This window comes from Mycteria americana, chromosome 1 (assembly GCF_035582795.1).
Source record: "Mycteria americana isolate JAX WOST 10 ecotype Jacksonville Zoo and Gardens chromosome 1, USCA_MyAme_1.0, whole genome shotgun sequence".
Lineage (NCBI taxonomy): Eukaryota > Metazoa > Chordata > Aves > Ciconiiformes > Ciconiidae > Mycteria > Mycteria americana.
This window is the reverse complement of record NC_134365.1, coordinates 159,102,395-159,117,066: the sequence shown is the minus strand read 5'-3', so window position 1 is coordinate 159,117,066 and position 14,672 is coordinate 159,102,395. Positions and strand designations below refer to the sequence as shown.

General features: G+C 39.2%; 1 long non-coding RNA gene across 1 annotated transcript; it reads left to right on the top strand.

Moving 5' to 3' along the window:
• The first annotated feature begins 6,167 nt into the window (after positions 1-6,167).
• On the top strand, positions 6,168-13,990 carry LOC142421396 (uncharacterized). Its single transcript, XR_012778875.1, has 3 exons — positions 6,168-8,657; positions 9,091-9,280; positions 12,154-13,990. It is a non-coding gene; the product is annotated as an uncharacterized LOC142421396 (long non-coding RNA).
• Positions 13,991-14,672: the final 682 nt, after the last annotated feature.

Below are 14,672 nucleotides of genomic sequence, written 5' to 3'. Positions count from 1 at the left end.
TACTCCGCGCATGCGCGCGGCAGCAGCGGCCGCGGGAGGCGTTCCGGGGAGGTTACTTGGGGCCGGGGCGGTTGGGGGGACCGGGGTTGGGTTTTCGGGCGTCAGCCGGTGGTCTGGCGGCTGCCCCGCTCGCCGGTGTCCCCAGCAGTGGCTCTGTGCTTGCCGGACCGTATGCCCATTTGCCGTTAGTGCAGTGGCGGAGCCGGTGGTGCTTCGGCCCGGCCGCGCCGAGGGCAGCCTCTTAAGGAGCCCCGCGGTGTGTGTGTGTGGGGGGGGGGGGGAGGGGAGGCTTAGCAGGGGAAGGTGAGGGGAACCTTAGGCATTTGGAGGTCCATCCAGCCCGGGAGGCCGCCGGCCGGGAACGGGAAGCGTGTGAGGGCCAGGCCAGTAGGTGTAGTGCCGCCTGTGGGGGTTTCCCCGCTTTCCCGCCTTTGCAGCGCAAGGGCTGCCCGCGGGAGCGCTCCCTCCGTGGGGTCCCCCGCGGCCCGTTTCCCTGCGGTGCGCTGTCCGGAGAGCTGCGGCCTGCCTGAGCAACCCCGCGTCCAGTGCCGGCGTGCTCCACAGAGGTGGAATTACCGTATTTTTCTTTAATTGAAGTTTTTTCAAGCTTTAGTATTTTTTGGTTGTTTTTTTTTTGTTTGTTGTTTTGTTTGTTTTGACATAGGGGACAGAGAGAATCTATCACTGCAGATTAAGGACGTAATGAAAAACATTCAAATTTCCCAATAAACTGTGAAAATTAGTTTTTCTGAGTCCTCTGTTGAACCACATAGTCACTGGGATCCATTTCGTTGTAGCTAATCTCTAACGTGGCACAATGAATGGGTGTTTTGACTGTATCTAGGGTGAGTTTACACGTTATTGTCCTTTGTTAACAACAGATACGTAGTCAACGGAAGCAGCTTTAGGTCAGGCAGAGAGTATGAACTAGTGGTTCGGTAGGCATCTTTCTATGAGGTTTTTATCCCAGTTCTGCCATGTAATCATTAGTCTTTTCTGCCATAAGAAAGTTTGCAACTTATGTTATTCTTGATTTCGGGTGAACTGGTGCAAGCTATAGATACTTAAGCCTGCTCTTTACTTTCAGCAGAAATTAGCTCCTTGATGTCTTCCACAATTTGGGCTCTTTATTTAAATAAGTCTACATTTTTGGTAAGTTTAATAGGTACATTTTACAAAACATTCCTTTAGTCACTGGGCAAAATCCAATCTCATCTAAAGGTCTTCTCATCTAATTCTTTTGTCTGACTGACTTGTCTTATTTTTCTTGAAGAAGGACTTTCTTATTTTGAAATTCAGACTTACTCTAATTGGTACCAAAAATAAATAAAATTGAAGCATCTTTCTGACAGACCACTTTGCAAGTAACAGCAGAGTAATGCACATTGTGAAACCTGCGTGGCAGGAATTCCAGAGTTACAGACCTTGGGCACACTCGTTTGTTTCTAGCCCTGGGGAAGTTCATGCAACGGGTAACTAAGGCAGTTGACAATCAGACCTTTTAGCTCTGGACCAGGTAGGTGAGTTTCCAGCTGGCATAATTTCTACAGCAACTTGGCTACAGTTGAGTACTGGAGCTTTTAAATTCATATGATGCAACAGGTTCTGGATAAAAGTTCTGTAATAATTTTATTAGTACTACATTCCATATTGGATGTACAAAAAAAGGGGGGGGGCACACCACTAATTGTTTTACAGTCAGTTACAAGTATAAATGCGTTTTTAAAATATTCACCATAAGCTGTTTTCTCCTTGGTAAATCACTGTTAACAGAACCTGTGCTTAGCACTTCAGTTGTCTGAAAAAATATCTATTTGAACTTCAGAATTCTATTCCTATTTAGTAATACTGATTCATCAGAACTATAAAATGCAATATACAATATTTAATGAGAACAACTCATGATGATAGACTGTGTGGAATTAAGAAATTATATTAATATGGTGTAATGAAATAATTTTCCCCAATCCATTATTGTATTGCTCCATCTCAGTTTTAAAAAAACTCCTGAATTAATAAAAGCATGAGATTTTTTAATATCTATACTAGGTTAAGGTCATTAGTCCATTTACTTTGTTATTTATGAGGACTAAATTCTGGTACTTCTGGAAAAAGCTCCTTTTCCTCTTAAAAAATACATTCCTGAGAGCTGACAAATTGGAACATAGAAGAACATTCCTATCTGTGATTTCTTTTTTACTTTGAACTTTGGAAGGTTTTTTATCCTATCACCTTGTTTTTCCCAGCTTAATAGTAATAAAATATTAATATTTAGGATTTTTTTCCCCAGGTGTAATTACAATTGATATGGAATTAAAGTACCAAAAGGAAGCTTTAATAAATTCTAAATTTAAGAAACTTGTTTCATTAAAAAGTTTTGTTTCTTGTTTTCAGTTAATTGAAAAAGATGATGGTCATTTCCCATGTCAGTTCCCCTTCAAAATTTTCAATATTTGATTAAACTCATGTAATTTTTTCTGGATTAAATAATATTAGAATTTTTGAGGTTTTAATCACATGTAAATCCATGTATTATTCATGGTTTGGTAGCCATACTTCATTTATATGCACTCTTGTGTTTTTGCATTATTTTTCTCCATTTTAATATATCTCAGTGTATTAAAATGCATAATTTGCTTCTTAAAACAGTTGCCTTATTTGACAGCCAAATGGTGGCATAATTAAAGCACCTCACCCTTCTTTACCTTGACTACTGTCATCACATGAAATCTCTCAACCCGTAGGCATTTGGGGGTAGCCCTGTGGAGATACTGTGTTCTGATAATCTCCAGATCATACCTGCTCTCACTTACACCATCACTTTTGTCATTAGCTGGGTCAAGAGGAATCTTGGGAGATTAAAGGTGGATTACTTTGGTTTGTGTTAGTGTGGCACAGCTGGATGCAAAATCTTTGTAATAGGTCTAAAAGGGAAGAACTCTGAAGAGTAAGCAGAGAAAAAGCAACAGCATAACAGGATAAGGTGTTTGGTATATAATTTACTGTCATCTGCTATAGTCTGGCTCACAATAGTAAGAGGGCAAGAGTAGCACAGAAGAGCTAAGTTCTTGGAAGGATAAGAAAAAAGTGGTTTAAATGTGTGTTGGTTCTTTCAAAGTAGCTATTTCAGCCTGAGTTTATTACAAGGTCAGAAACTAAGTATATACAGGGTTCGGGTTTTTTTTAAAGTATGACTCAGTGCTGTGATTCATGTTCACTTAGATCACAGAAGCTATGCAGGTGTAGAAGTTGTATTACTTAATCACTTTTTTTTTTTACACCTAGTGCCAAGGTTGCTTGTTTTGCTTATGCATTTTCTGTCAGCTGCTTTGTTTCTCTTTTAGCAGCACTATGGAGTTGGTTGCTGCTAAGCTGCAGAGGTAGGGAGGTGAAGCATCTGGGAGACCGGCAGAACAGCTGTGAGGAAGGCATGGCAGGAGCATGGAACAGTTGGCAGAAAGGGAAGTATCTTTTCTAAAACTTGAGAGAATAAGTTATTAAAACTGCTGCTGCAAAGGACTCCTTTGAAAAGGGAAAAAAACTGTTTAATTGAAAGAATGGAGAGGAAACCCTGTACAATGAGAAATTAAATAAATGGAAAGGGTTTTCACATTGTACCTATACAGAAAGGCTGGGTAGATTGTATACGTAAGCGTCGTTATTAGCTAAAATACTGCTCTTTTCCATATGCTCAGATGATAATCGTATCCTTGGAAAATAAACAATACTGTACAGAATGCTGTTGAAAGTGTTTTGTAATTTGGACATGAAAAAAGGCACAGCTTGAATAATCAGGACTAGTGTGTGGGTATATGATAAATTAATTTAAAACAATATCTATTTTCATTCCCATGTGGATTTATTTTTAGAAAATAAAATTATCAAATCATAATCAACGTGGGAATTTTAAAATGACAATTATCAATGTCAGAGAACATCTTATGATTTTTATTTTATGTAACTCCACTTACCACTTTTTTAATGTTTGGACTACTTGCCTCTTTCTACATGGAAAAAGGGAAAAGGAACATTTATTTGCTTCCTTTGTTTGCGTTGCCTAGTCCATTTAGGTCCTAAACAAAAGCTCTTGAATACTTTTAGAAGTGGGGAATATAAGTTTTGATCACAACTTGAGACGCTGATCTGCAAGCTGTGTATTCATAGTGATATGCCTTGTCCTCACAGTGAATATTTTAAAAAAATCATTGATATTATATGGAGTATGCAGATTTAATGTCACATATAATATTTATATCTGGACCTAAGACTTGATTCATTGAAGACTGACAGTAATAAAAATCCAACCAAACTTCTTTAGCAGCTGCATAATCATGGAGCTACTTTAACTCTCTAGGCATTTTCTGATTTATCTTAAAGACTTCATAGCAATTGTAGTGTTTGGTATGTGTAACTAGGGACTTCAGCCAATCAGAAATGAGTTGAGGTGTCATCTAAGTCTCATGAGGGACTGATCCAATGTGAATACTTGGATAATTCCTTTAAAAAAAACAACAACAAAACAAACCAGAGTAGCAAGGGATACTTATTCAAAACCAGGTTGCTCATGATCCAGTGGTTAGCATAGTGGTTAGACTAGTTGGACAAGCAAGAAAATTGGATTCAGGTGTGTCCTTATTCATATCAATGTCTATTCGTTCCCATGACAGTACATTAATCACCATGCCAGTGTCTAGGCTGGAGGAAGATGGGAAGGCAGTTAGGGGCAATGTCCCCTTCTGCTTCCTCAATTGAAACCAAGTGGATTTCACAAAATACAAACCAGACATGTTCAGATGCAGGAGGCAACATGGTTGTAACCTAATGACTGTGGTACTCTGGGGGGGAGCTATTTGCCCTGGATTTAAGTCTCTATTCAGAAGATTGGTTTTGAATTTTATTAAATAATAATGAGAAAAGAAATGGGGCTAATCCTGAGAGCTAGAGCACAAAACTTGGCAGGTGCTGTAACTGCCTGGCTGTTGCATAACATGTCCCCTCCCACAGCAGCTCTGTTTCAAAAGGGGTGAGCCATGCTCAGTTCTTCAAAGGCTATGGTAGGCACTGCCCTCAGGAGAGGACTCCAATTTTTGGCTCCTAAACAGATGAAGATGCCACCCTTGCAGTGCTGACTCAGACACCTTGGCTTTAAGGGGGCGACAGCCACGCCTTCCTGTATAGCATTTCCACTTGGCTTGGTGACTCCTAGTTAGCATGTGTATTTTATGAGTTCCTAATTCTTGTTTAATTTTGAAAACCTATTTGAATGAAATACTGGCTGTGGAAATTCTATATCCAGAATATTTTGCATATTTTATTTGTAATCAGAATTTTTCCTGTTTTTTTTCCCCTGATTTCTTTAAACACAGTGATATGTCTAGCAGTACCTCTTTTTCTGTATGGATATGAAAATGACTGGGAGTGATTACTTTTTTTTTTAAAGTAGTCAAGAAGCAACTTGTTTATGATAAAAATAGGGTTGCAGGTATGGGAAAAGCATCCTACCTACACTTAAAAATTAAATTAATGCTACGACAATTAATGGGAATTGACCCTGAAGCATTTTTGAATGTTAACAGCTATTCTGTTAAAATTTTATCAAAAAAAGGTCAGATTAATCCTTTTTCTTTTTTTCTTACCACCATGCAAACTGATGAACTTGAAAATTAAAATTTGCATACATTAATGGGCAGAAAATAGCAGTTATTACTTTCCTAAAATGTTTTGTTAAAAAGTATAAGACAAATATGCTGTCTGTATGGGCAAGCCAGTTTAGCAGGAAGTCTTCTGAGTGCCAGATTCTGCCTCCTGTATTCACAAAAGTAGCGCTTCATTTTGCAAGTTGATTCATTAATTCATTTCCCTGACTAGCTAGGTTAAAGGTTGAAGGAATAAAGCATTTGGGCATGATGCAATTTTATTATACAGTTTAATTTTAACAGAAGCTTTTAAACTTTTTTAAAAGTTTTTGTGAAAGTCTCATTAAAACGGCAAAAGCTGAGAGACTATACTTGTAGAGGTCTTTCCTAATGATCTGAAGAGAAAAAAAAATACTAGAGAGGAAAATAGACATTTTGAAGTCCATCCTTCTGGGAGTTTTCTCTGATATTTCAATGAAGAGACAGTTCAATGTCTCTTCTCTCCACTCTTTTTGGAAGACATCGGAAGTGTTGTGGCATATGTCGTTTGACTCTATTATTGTTCCTCATGTCCTTTATTCCTAAATTATATCAGTAGTACTTGTCTGCAGACAGTTTGATAATTTTTAAACTGCAATGATAGCCATTGTGCAGGTCAAACTGAATTGTATTTTCATGAGTGATCTGGCTGACTTTGTTGTCTCAGCTGATGATCTCCCACAGAGCTATAACCATGACTTCAGCAATACTAGAACAGGGCTGTCTTGATCGATCACAAAGCTCTGAACACTGGGCACCCTCGGTGTGCATAGCATCTAACCCACTGCTTACACTGTGCAGCGTCACACTGTACACACCTATACACTCTGTAGAGTCTGTGCACAGTGTGTTTAATCTGCCATCAGCCCTGCTGTGCATTGATTTCAAAGTGGGCTTGGGGCCTGGTTCATTTGGGTCTGTGTCTAAGACAGCGATGTGTTAGAGCAGGGTAGGCTTCCAAACGCATGGAATATCTAATGCCTATATGTACTTCTGTAGAGATATAGCTGACATCAATGTGTATGTGGTTACTGGTCATTGATAGTGTTTTGTGTTGGCATACAAGTTTGATAAAGTTGTTTTCAGGTTTCTATCGCAGATGCTAATTACAGCTTTATGAATTCTTGGGATATAATCTCGGTAATGTGGAAAACGAAGTAAATTTGGAAAGGAATGCACCAGTCTTTCTCCTTTATCTCTTATTTTTTATACCAAGTTTTGAATGGATGAAGCATATCCTTCTGTGGTTTAAACCATTGTAACATATAGTGTGGTGGTATATTTGTGTTTAGACAGTTCTCTGTATTTTACTTTGTGTCCTGTTTGTGGAGACAGGGAAGCAGCTAAGGAAGAAGAAAAAAAACTGCCCATACCATGTTAAAACATTTAAAGAAATACTGTATTAAACACCACTTTTTAAAGTCAGGCACTGCTGATTGTGAATAAGGGTGGCAGAACATGGTTGTAGTAGAAGAACCAGTGAATGAATCTACAGCAGTGTTTCAGCTAGGATAAAGGGTTGTGGTTTTGCTTGTTGAAGCAAATCTCTTGAACATCAATTTCATTGCATTGGAGTGGTCTCAGTCTGGGTAAACTGGATTCTTTTTGGATAAGACTAAGTCTAAAATAAAAACTGAAATATGGTACGTTCTGTTTGAACATAAAGAAACACTTTTTTTACTGTGAGGGTGACCCAGCACTGGCACAGGTTGTCCGGGAGGTTTTGGAGTCTCCATCCTTGGAGATATTCTGGACATGGTCCTGGGCAACCAGCTTTAGGTAGCCCTGCTTGAGCAGGGCAGGTTGGACAAGACGACCTCCAGAGGTCCCTTCCAGCCTGAACTGTTCTGTGTTTCTGTGAAATCGGATGATGTATTCTAGGACTCCATCTGCTATTGGGGTTTCAGTCTGCGGGACTCGTCTAGAGCTGGTGGAAAGTAAAGCACTTCCCAAAAGCATGTAGCGTGGGCATCGAGTTTGCAGCAGCTGCTGTCTTAGTTCACAGGCCTTCTATTGCAAAGGGCTACTTGCTAATGCAGACATAGCCACTGACGTCACGTAGAGCTGAGTTAGCGAGTCCTTCAGTGTTGGCTTCTTTGCTCAGGAGCGCATAGATATTGCAGAAAGCGCAGGCCACAAGTTGACACAATTACTTTGTATATTGGATCTATACAGACATAGCCCCTTAAGCCATTTTTTTGCAGGCTAGAAGGCTGTGGTATTTGGCTGCTAGCGTCTGATAGATAGGCACCAGGCCAATCTGAATGTATATAGCATTGGAATATCTAGTCAATCTGAATTTGTAGACTTTCCTGCTAGTTGATTGATGAGTTAGCACACCCTAGACTCTTGTCATTTAGCTCCTCATTGGACAATTACGTATTCTTTCTGGCTTGCCAAAGGTAAGTAGAAGAAATGAGTGGGGGAAGGTAATACTGAGGTTGAATGGCACAGGAGGCATGGGAAGAGATGGAAGTATTGCACTAGATGGTGGGGGAGGATATATATAGCTTAGGGTTGGTACGATGAAGGTTTGTCTGCACACTCAGTCCGGAGCTCCTGCTGTGTATATTAGGCAATGAAATAATGCACTGACATGCTCTGACTGCTCAAAACAGGACTCCCAGGGCAAAATGCCATCCATGCTTACTCACCCCACTGAATAGCATTGTCTGCAATTTTTCTCAAGCTGTTTCTACAGGTATTCAGTCTTGGTGGTGCAGAGGGACCTGGAATTCTCTAAGAAGCTGTACTTCAGGAAAAGGTGACTTTGCTGCATCTGTATAAAAGTGCTGCTGCAAAGAGCAAACGTGAAAAAAGTCTGGAGCTTCCCTGAGGCTTGGAGCCAAGAGCAGGCTTGCAGCTGATTGCAAGACATCTGTCATCAGCAGGAGTTGCCAGCAGTGGAGCTGGGGGCTACAAATGAGAGTGAAAGAAGTACACGATGACCTAGTGAAAGAAAAGGATTTTCTAGGACAAAGGGTAGTAGTTCATGATAACAAAGCAAAAGAAACTATGTACCTGAAAGAGGAGGATTGAGTATGGGGGTGTGGAGGGGTAACTATAGAGGATAAAACCACACCAAGAAATAAGCTGTGAGTAAGACTGGCGACAGGTAGTAAAATGCATGCATTGGTGAGAAAGGAATGAGCGTGGTGAGAAAACAAGTGGGAAGTGAAGAGCAAAAAAGCAAAGATATGAAGGATGCAAAACCCCAGAAAACACTCACTGCATTAAGGAAAGAAAAAACCACAAACATGTATTTTCGATACTGCTTTTCTATATGGTCTGTTGCTAATGTTGCCAGAATGAATGTTAAACAGTTTAAATGGAATGGTGTCTGAGATGAATTCTCTTCAGCTGTACGTTTCCTAGGCAAATGTGTGAGAACTGCTGATCTGTTCGTCTTGTTCAGATCACATGAATGTGAACACAGCAGAGATTTGACTTGGTGTCCCTGTCTACAAATACAGAGGGGAAAAAAATGGGAAGAGAAAGCCTCCCCTGGGAAGAAAGGGAGTGATCCCATTATAAATGAGAGTCATACAACATCCCTTCTGGAGGCGTGTTGAAATTTCCCATGGGAGGAAGAAGAATAAACAAAGGTCGGTATTACTAATAAAAGAAAAATAGTTGGCAACCAAGGAAACAATAATTATTTGATTGCAGTGTCCTGAAAAGCTAGCAACAGAAACAATGCCAGTTAAAAGCAACAGGCCCAACGCATCTCACTTGCAACCCTACCTGTCATTACACCAAGGATGTGTTTGCCTTACTGCTCTAAGAGCAGTGCTTTGCCAGCAAAATAAATATGCCCTGACTTTTTGCCTTTGCTTCTTTACTCTTCTTATGACCACAGTGTTCCTGAGGGTTTATTGTGTTTAACTTTACAACACTATTGTGAGGCAAGTATGGAGTTGCTATTATCTCTGCTTCACAAACGAGGAACAGAGCCTGCAGGAGAGCTGTGCTTACAGCCACACAGCTTATGGTAGGCAAGGGAGTTTCCAAATCACAGGCCAGTAACTTTCTTTGCTCACTTTCTGCGGTGGCAGAAACAGTAATGGAATATTAGTACTGGGAGGGCATGTATAATGGTTTTTGTTGAACAGTGAATTTTACCTACCAGGAAATAAATGAGCAAAGCTTGCTATTGCAAAAAAAGGTATCCCCAAATCATAACTTTAGCAATTTCAAGAAGAGATCCATATAATCTTGAAAAATACATTAATAATGAAATATTTATGTTTGTAGAGCGGTAAGACTGCTCCAGTTTAATTTTAAGTTCAAACTGGCAAAGCCTGTTAAGGCCAAATTGTAACAGGCATTATTATTTCTTAATGGAGAGGTGCGTGGTGAGCTAGACAGAAGGAAGCTGTGCAGTGCTCTGGTCATGCTTCCAGTCTGCCTGATGATGCAATTACAGTCCTAACTCTGCACTTCCTCAGGGGTAACCTCACTGAATGGCACTGTCTAGTTTAGCTTTGTCACAGTGCAAACGGTTATTCTGCATTCCCAGTGATCTTATCTTTACTAGCAGCGTATAGCTGAGTTGTGGGATGGTTTGTTCGTAGTTCACTGGTTACATAGAAAACACTGTGCTATGGCAAGTGTCACTTTCTCAAGCCCGAGTGCATGCTGAAAGTGCTTGAGAGGCAGTACTCTGATAAGGATCTAAGCTAATGCTGTTGGGAAGGGTTAGATTGTGTAACATAAGCTCAGTCCTCCTTTGGCTAGAGAATGGAAGGGTGTGGGATGTTCCCAAAACAACAATTGCTGCACTTCTATAAGGGCTGTAGCACGCTGCTTTTCATCTGCAGGAAGACAAAGCCATTTGCCTAGATCTTCTTTCCAGATTTTTTTTTTTTCTTTGCTTCAGTGATGTCCATTTCTTACGTTAGCTATTAACATTAGGGCAGGTCTTCAAGAGCTTCAGGGTCTGCTCCTTTGCTTTTTTTTACCACATCTTTTGAGTTTTTCTTCTGTCTCCTTTGCATCTACATTGGCATCACTACCCCCTAAATGAGATCACAGTCTTTTAAGATTGTTACTTCCTGTTAGAGTAGTTATCTTGGAGAACGGAAGAGAAAGAAAAACATCACATTGAATTCTCGAGGTTTTTTTGTTACAAAAACAGGTTCTAAAACTGAATAGTGGTTACAAGCAGAATCATCTTTTAGAACTTATTTGCAGCACAGGAGTGAAAAACACAGACCATGCAAATTAGTGTTTCTAATGATACTATTTTTTTATTATGCCTGTAGCTTCTTAGGTATTTTAATATTAAATATATTTTCCTTACTGAAAGAAAGCCAAACCTGAAACTAAATTGATAGCTGAAGACTGATGGTGGTCATTGTGCAGGGACCCTTTCATATGACTGTGTATGAAGCTGACTGTACTTTATTTTGTAGTGTTAATTTATGACAGGAATTTATACTACGAATTAAGCTAACTGTTCTTATTTCTGGCACGGCTCTGCAAAGTTAGATATCAGCAGTATTTTCCAATAAGGTTATAAATTTATCTTTCATTAGACATTTGCATGCAGCTATTTAAAGATGTCAACCTCCTGAATTAATATGAAAGCAATCAGTTCAAATATGCTGTTTTAAACAGTGATCTGAAAAACAGCATGTAGAAGTGAGAATTTCTGAAATATTTTCTTTCCCTTTTCAGTGACTGCCTTGCTTGTAAGAAAAACAGCCATATTTTAGTTTCCTCTTTTGGTTTCCCTCTGTGGAAAATGGTGATAACAATGCTTCTCAGTCTCTTTGAAATATGTGGAAGGAAAATGCAAGCAAATAATTCAAATATTGTATAATAGTGCTATATGCAGTTTATTTTCCTTTGTCCGTAAAGTATGCTTGAAAATCTATTTTCTTCTTGCCTGTTTTAAGATGGGATAAAGAGTTTTCCCTGTAGCTCGGTACTTTGGTTAACACTTTTGATTTGAAAAGACCATTTTAAGAGCTCCAGATAGACTCACAGAGGTTGGCAAAAGGATTTGCACTCATTCTTGTGGATGTTGGATGGTGGTCTGACTGTGTGCATTAAAGATGAATGCCAACATGATTGTATAAATATTACATTAGCATGCCCTTCTAAAAACAGTCTGCAAGACACCCTTGGATTGCCCTACTCTAGAATTCATAAGCGAGTACGACTAAAATAGGAATAGCCTAAATAAGTACGTATTTACATGCGTGCTCAGAGCTTTGACGTGAGTACTTTGTGCACAAGGAGATGCTCGAACAGTCGGTTGATGGTTTAGGTGCCAGTAGATGGCACTCGAGAGCACATTGCCCAGTTCCACAGGTCCACTTGCGACTGATTTCTGTCTGAAGTTCTTTGCATGGTGTTCTTAACGAAAGTTAAGCCTATTTTAAGCCCACTGCTAAAACGGGGCCTAGGGAAGTTGCATTTGAAAACTGTTACCCTGTGAATGTGAACTGTACTTTTTGTTTTTCTACTGAAGGTCACCAGCTTCATTGCAGTTCTCAACACTTCTTTTGCTTGTGCAATTTTTTCGAAGCATAGACGATTTTAAATGAATGCGTCCATTTGAATATATAAAAGGCTGCAATGAGAAGAATTGGAATGGTACAATTAGAGGAACCCTGCTTCCCATTCTGAACAAAAGCAGTGTCGACAAAAATCTACAGGAGCAGGTCAACCTTTGTTGAACAACATTCTATTTCCTGTTTTATGGGCACTACACTAAATGCAGTCCCTTACCTTTGATGGAAATAAATGAACTGTTTGTCAGTCCCAGTGGAAGCAGAATTCTTGAATGAGCCTAAAGTTCCCTTTTATAAGAAAGCGAGTAAGTATGAAAAGTCCTCGGTGGCTAGTCTGATGCCTATTATTACTGGTTTATCAAAGCCTCCACCCCTTCCATGTGGATAATGGACTCACTCTGTCCTTTAACATAATTATTAGTCTAGACTGGAGACATGTCAGGTTAATATTTCCACAGAGAAGGGTTTTCCCCTTTAAAACCAGATGGTGGCTTGAATCATGGGACTAAATCTGGAACGTGCTCCTAAAAAGACCACAATTTGGTCCCATTGGCAAAGATTACTATACTGGGAACCACTCCCAGAAAAGGGAAAAAACATGAATCAGAAATAAGCTGGTTGATTCCCTGTGGAAAGGATCTAGTGAAAAAGTCTTAAGAACAGCATAGGCTAAAGGTATTTTGCATTAACCACGAGTTTCATTTCATATTTGGCCTTGGCCTACTGCTGTACAGAAATTACTGTACCCAAATATCTGATTCATTTCTGGGAGTGTCAGATAGTACTTTTTGCTAAACTGTAATGAAAACCATGCATGATTTGATTAGATTGCTATTTCTCCAGCTTGTATCAGGTAGATAATGTGAAACAAATGCCTTCAATTTGCCCAGAAAAGAAAATTAACTTTGCAATGATATTTTGGCCATAGCGACCTCTTCAAAGAATGGTCTCTTAACAAAAAAAAAGTGAAGAGTGTAATTCATGCCTCATTAGCACTTCTTATAATGCATCTTCACTCATGACTTACAATAATTCCCGCTTCAAAGCTATTCTGGGAAGTCAGGAAATTTGCAAGATAGGGATTTCTGTGCTTATATCTGTACTGAGCTGAAAAGCTGGGAAAGGTGGTCATTCATTTTTGGTTACGGAAGCAGAGTTTATCAAAGAAAGCTTCGGATTCTTACAGAGTGTCTGTGAGCATTTATGTGTCTAGCTAGCACTGCTGAAGTAAAGAGTTGGTCAGCATTTCCATTATGAACCTTCATTTTCAGAGTTTTGTAATAGTAACAGTCCCTAAAATTTCTTTCCAAGCAGAAACTTGGCATGTAAATTCTCAGTCCAATTATTTTTGTATAAATTTTGAGACAAATCAGTTTGTCCATTTTTAAGTTTTACGGGAGATCATAAATTTTTTTATGGCTTCAGATGCTTTATTACATTCCTGTAACAGTACAGGAATTCATTAAAAAGAGTTCTTCATTAAAAGAAAAGTTTTGAGTACATACTGTTAACTTGTGATTTTTGTATTTTTAATTTTTTTTTTAAATTAGAAAGTAGCTACTGTGCACCTTGTCTTATTTAGCATATAATATTATTTCACAGAAACAGATTGGCTTATTATGGACTGCTTGGCACTCTCCTGTAAGTGATCTGTAAATAAAGGGCTATATTAGGTGTTAAGTGTGTGAGAATAAGTCTTCAGTTAGGCCTATGCTAGGAAATGCCTTTGAAGGTAGGCTAAGCTCAGATAACACATTGCAATGTTATCTAACTTAGACCTTTTTCTAAGGTAAAATCCAGGATATCTATCTTGCCCCCCCCCCCCCCCCCCCCCCCCCGCCTTGATTTCCCTAGCTGGCATCCATTCTCAGTGCCCATCAAAATCAAACTTGCCTAGTTAAGCTAAGTTAAAGAGTATTAACCCACACCTTCATGAGGGGAAAAAAGTGAGGTTAGCTCATGTGTGGACCAACTCACAACAAGTCTTGAATAATTTTCTTAATCTAGATAAACTCTTTTGTGTAATAGACAGTAATAGAATGTAATAGAAATTTCTTTAATATCTCTAAATTTCTTTAAAACTCTATTTCAAGAGAAACAGAGTGTGCTTTTAAGGGTGCTTTCTGGCACTGAACACTGGTGCAAGATTAGATCCTCATAAATAAAAAATACCATAATTCCATGTACTTGAGTATGCCAGCTTTATATTTGCTGGTAGTTGGATATGAAATATTTGAAGACATTAATGAGGTAAAAAGATCTAAAAACTTATATTCCATGTAAAGCCTAGAAATTGACAAGTAAAATGGAGTATCATCTTACTTGCTGGCCATGGGTCTTTGTATGATAAAACCCCTCTTAAGCAATACCTCCACAGAATTAACGTTAGAGCGGAACCACCGGGAAGTTAACAATTCACAGAAATAAGCACTTTTCCCTTTATTGTCCACACATTTGAATCCACGATTCTCTAAAA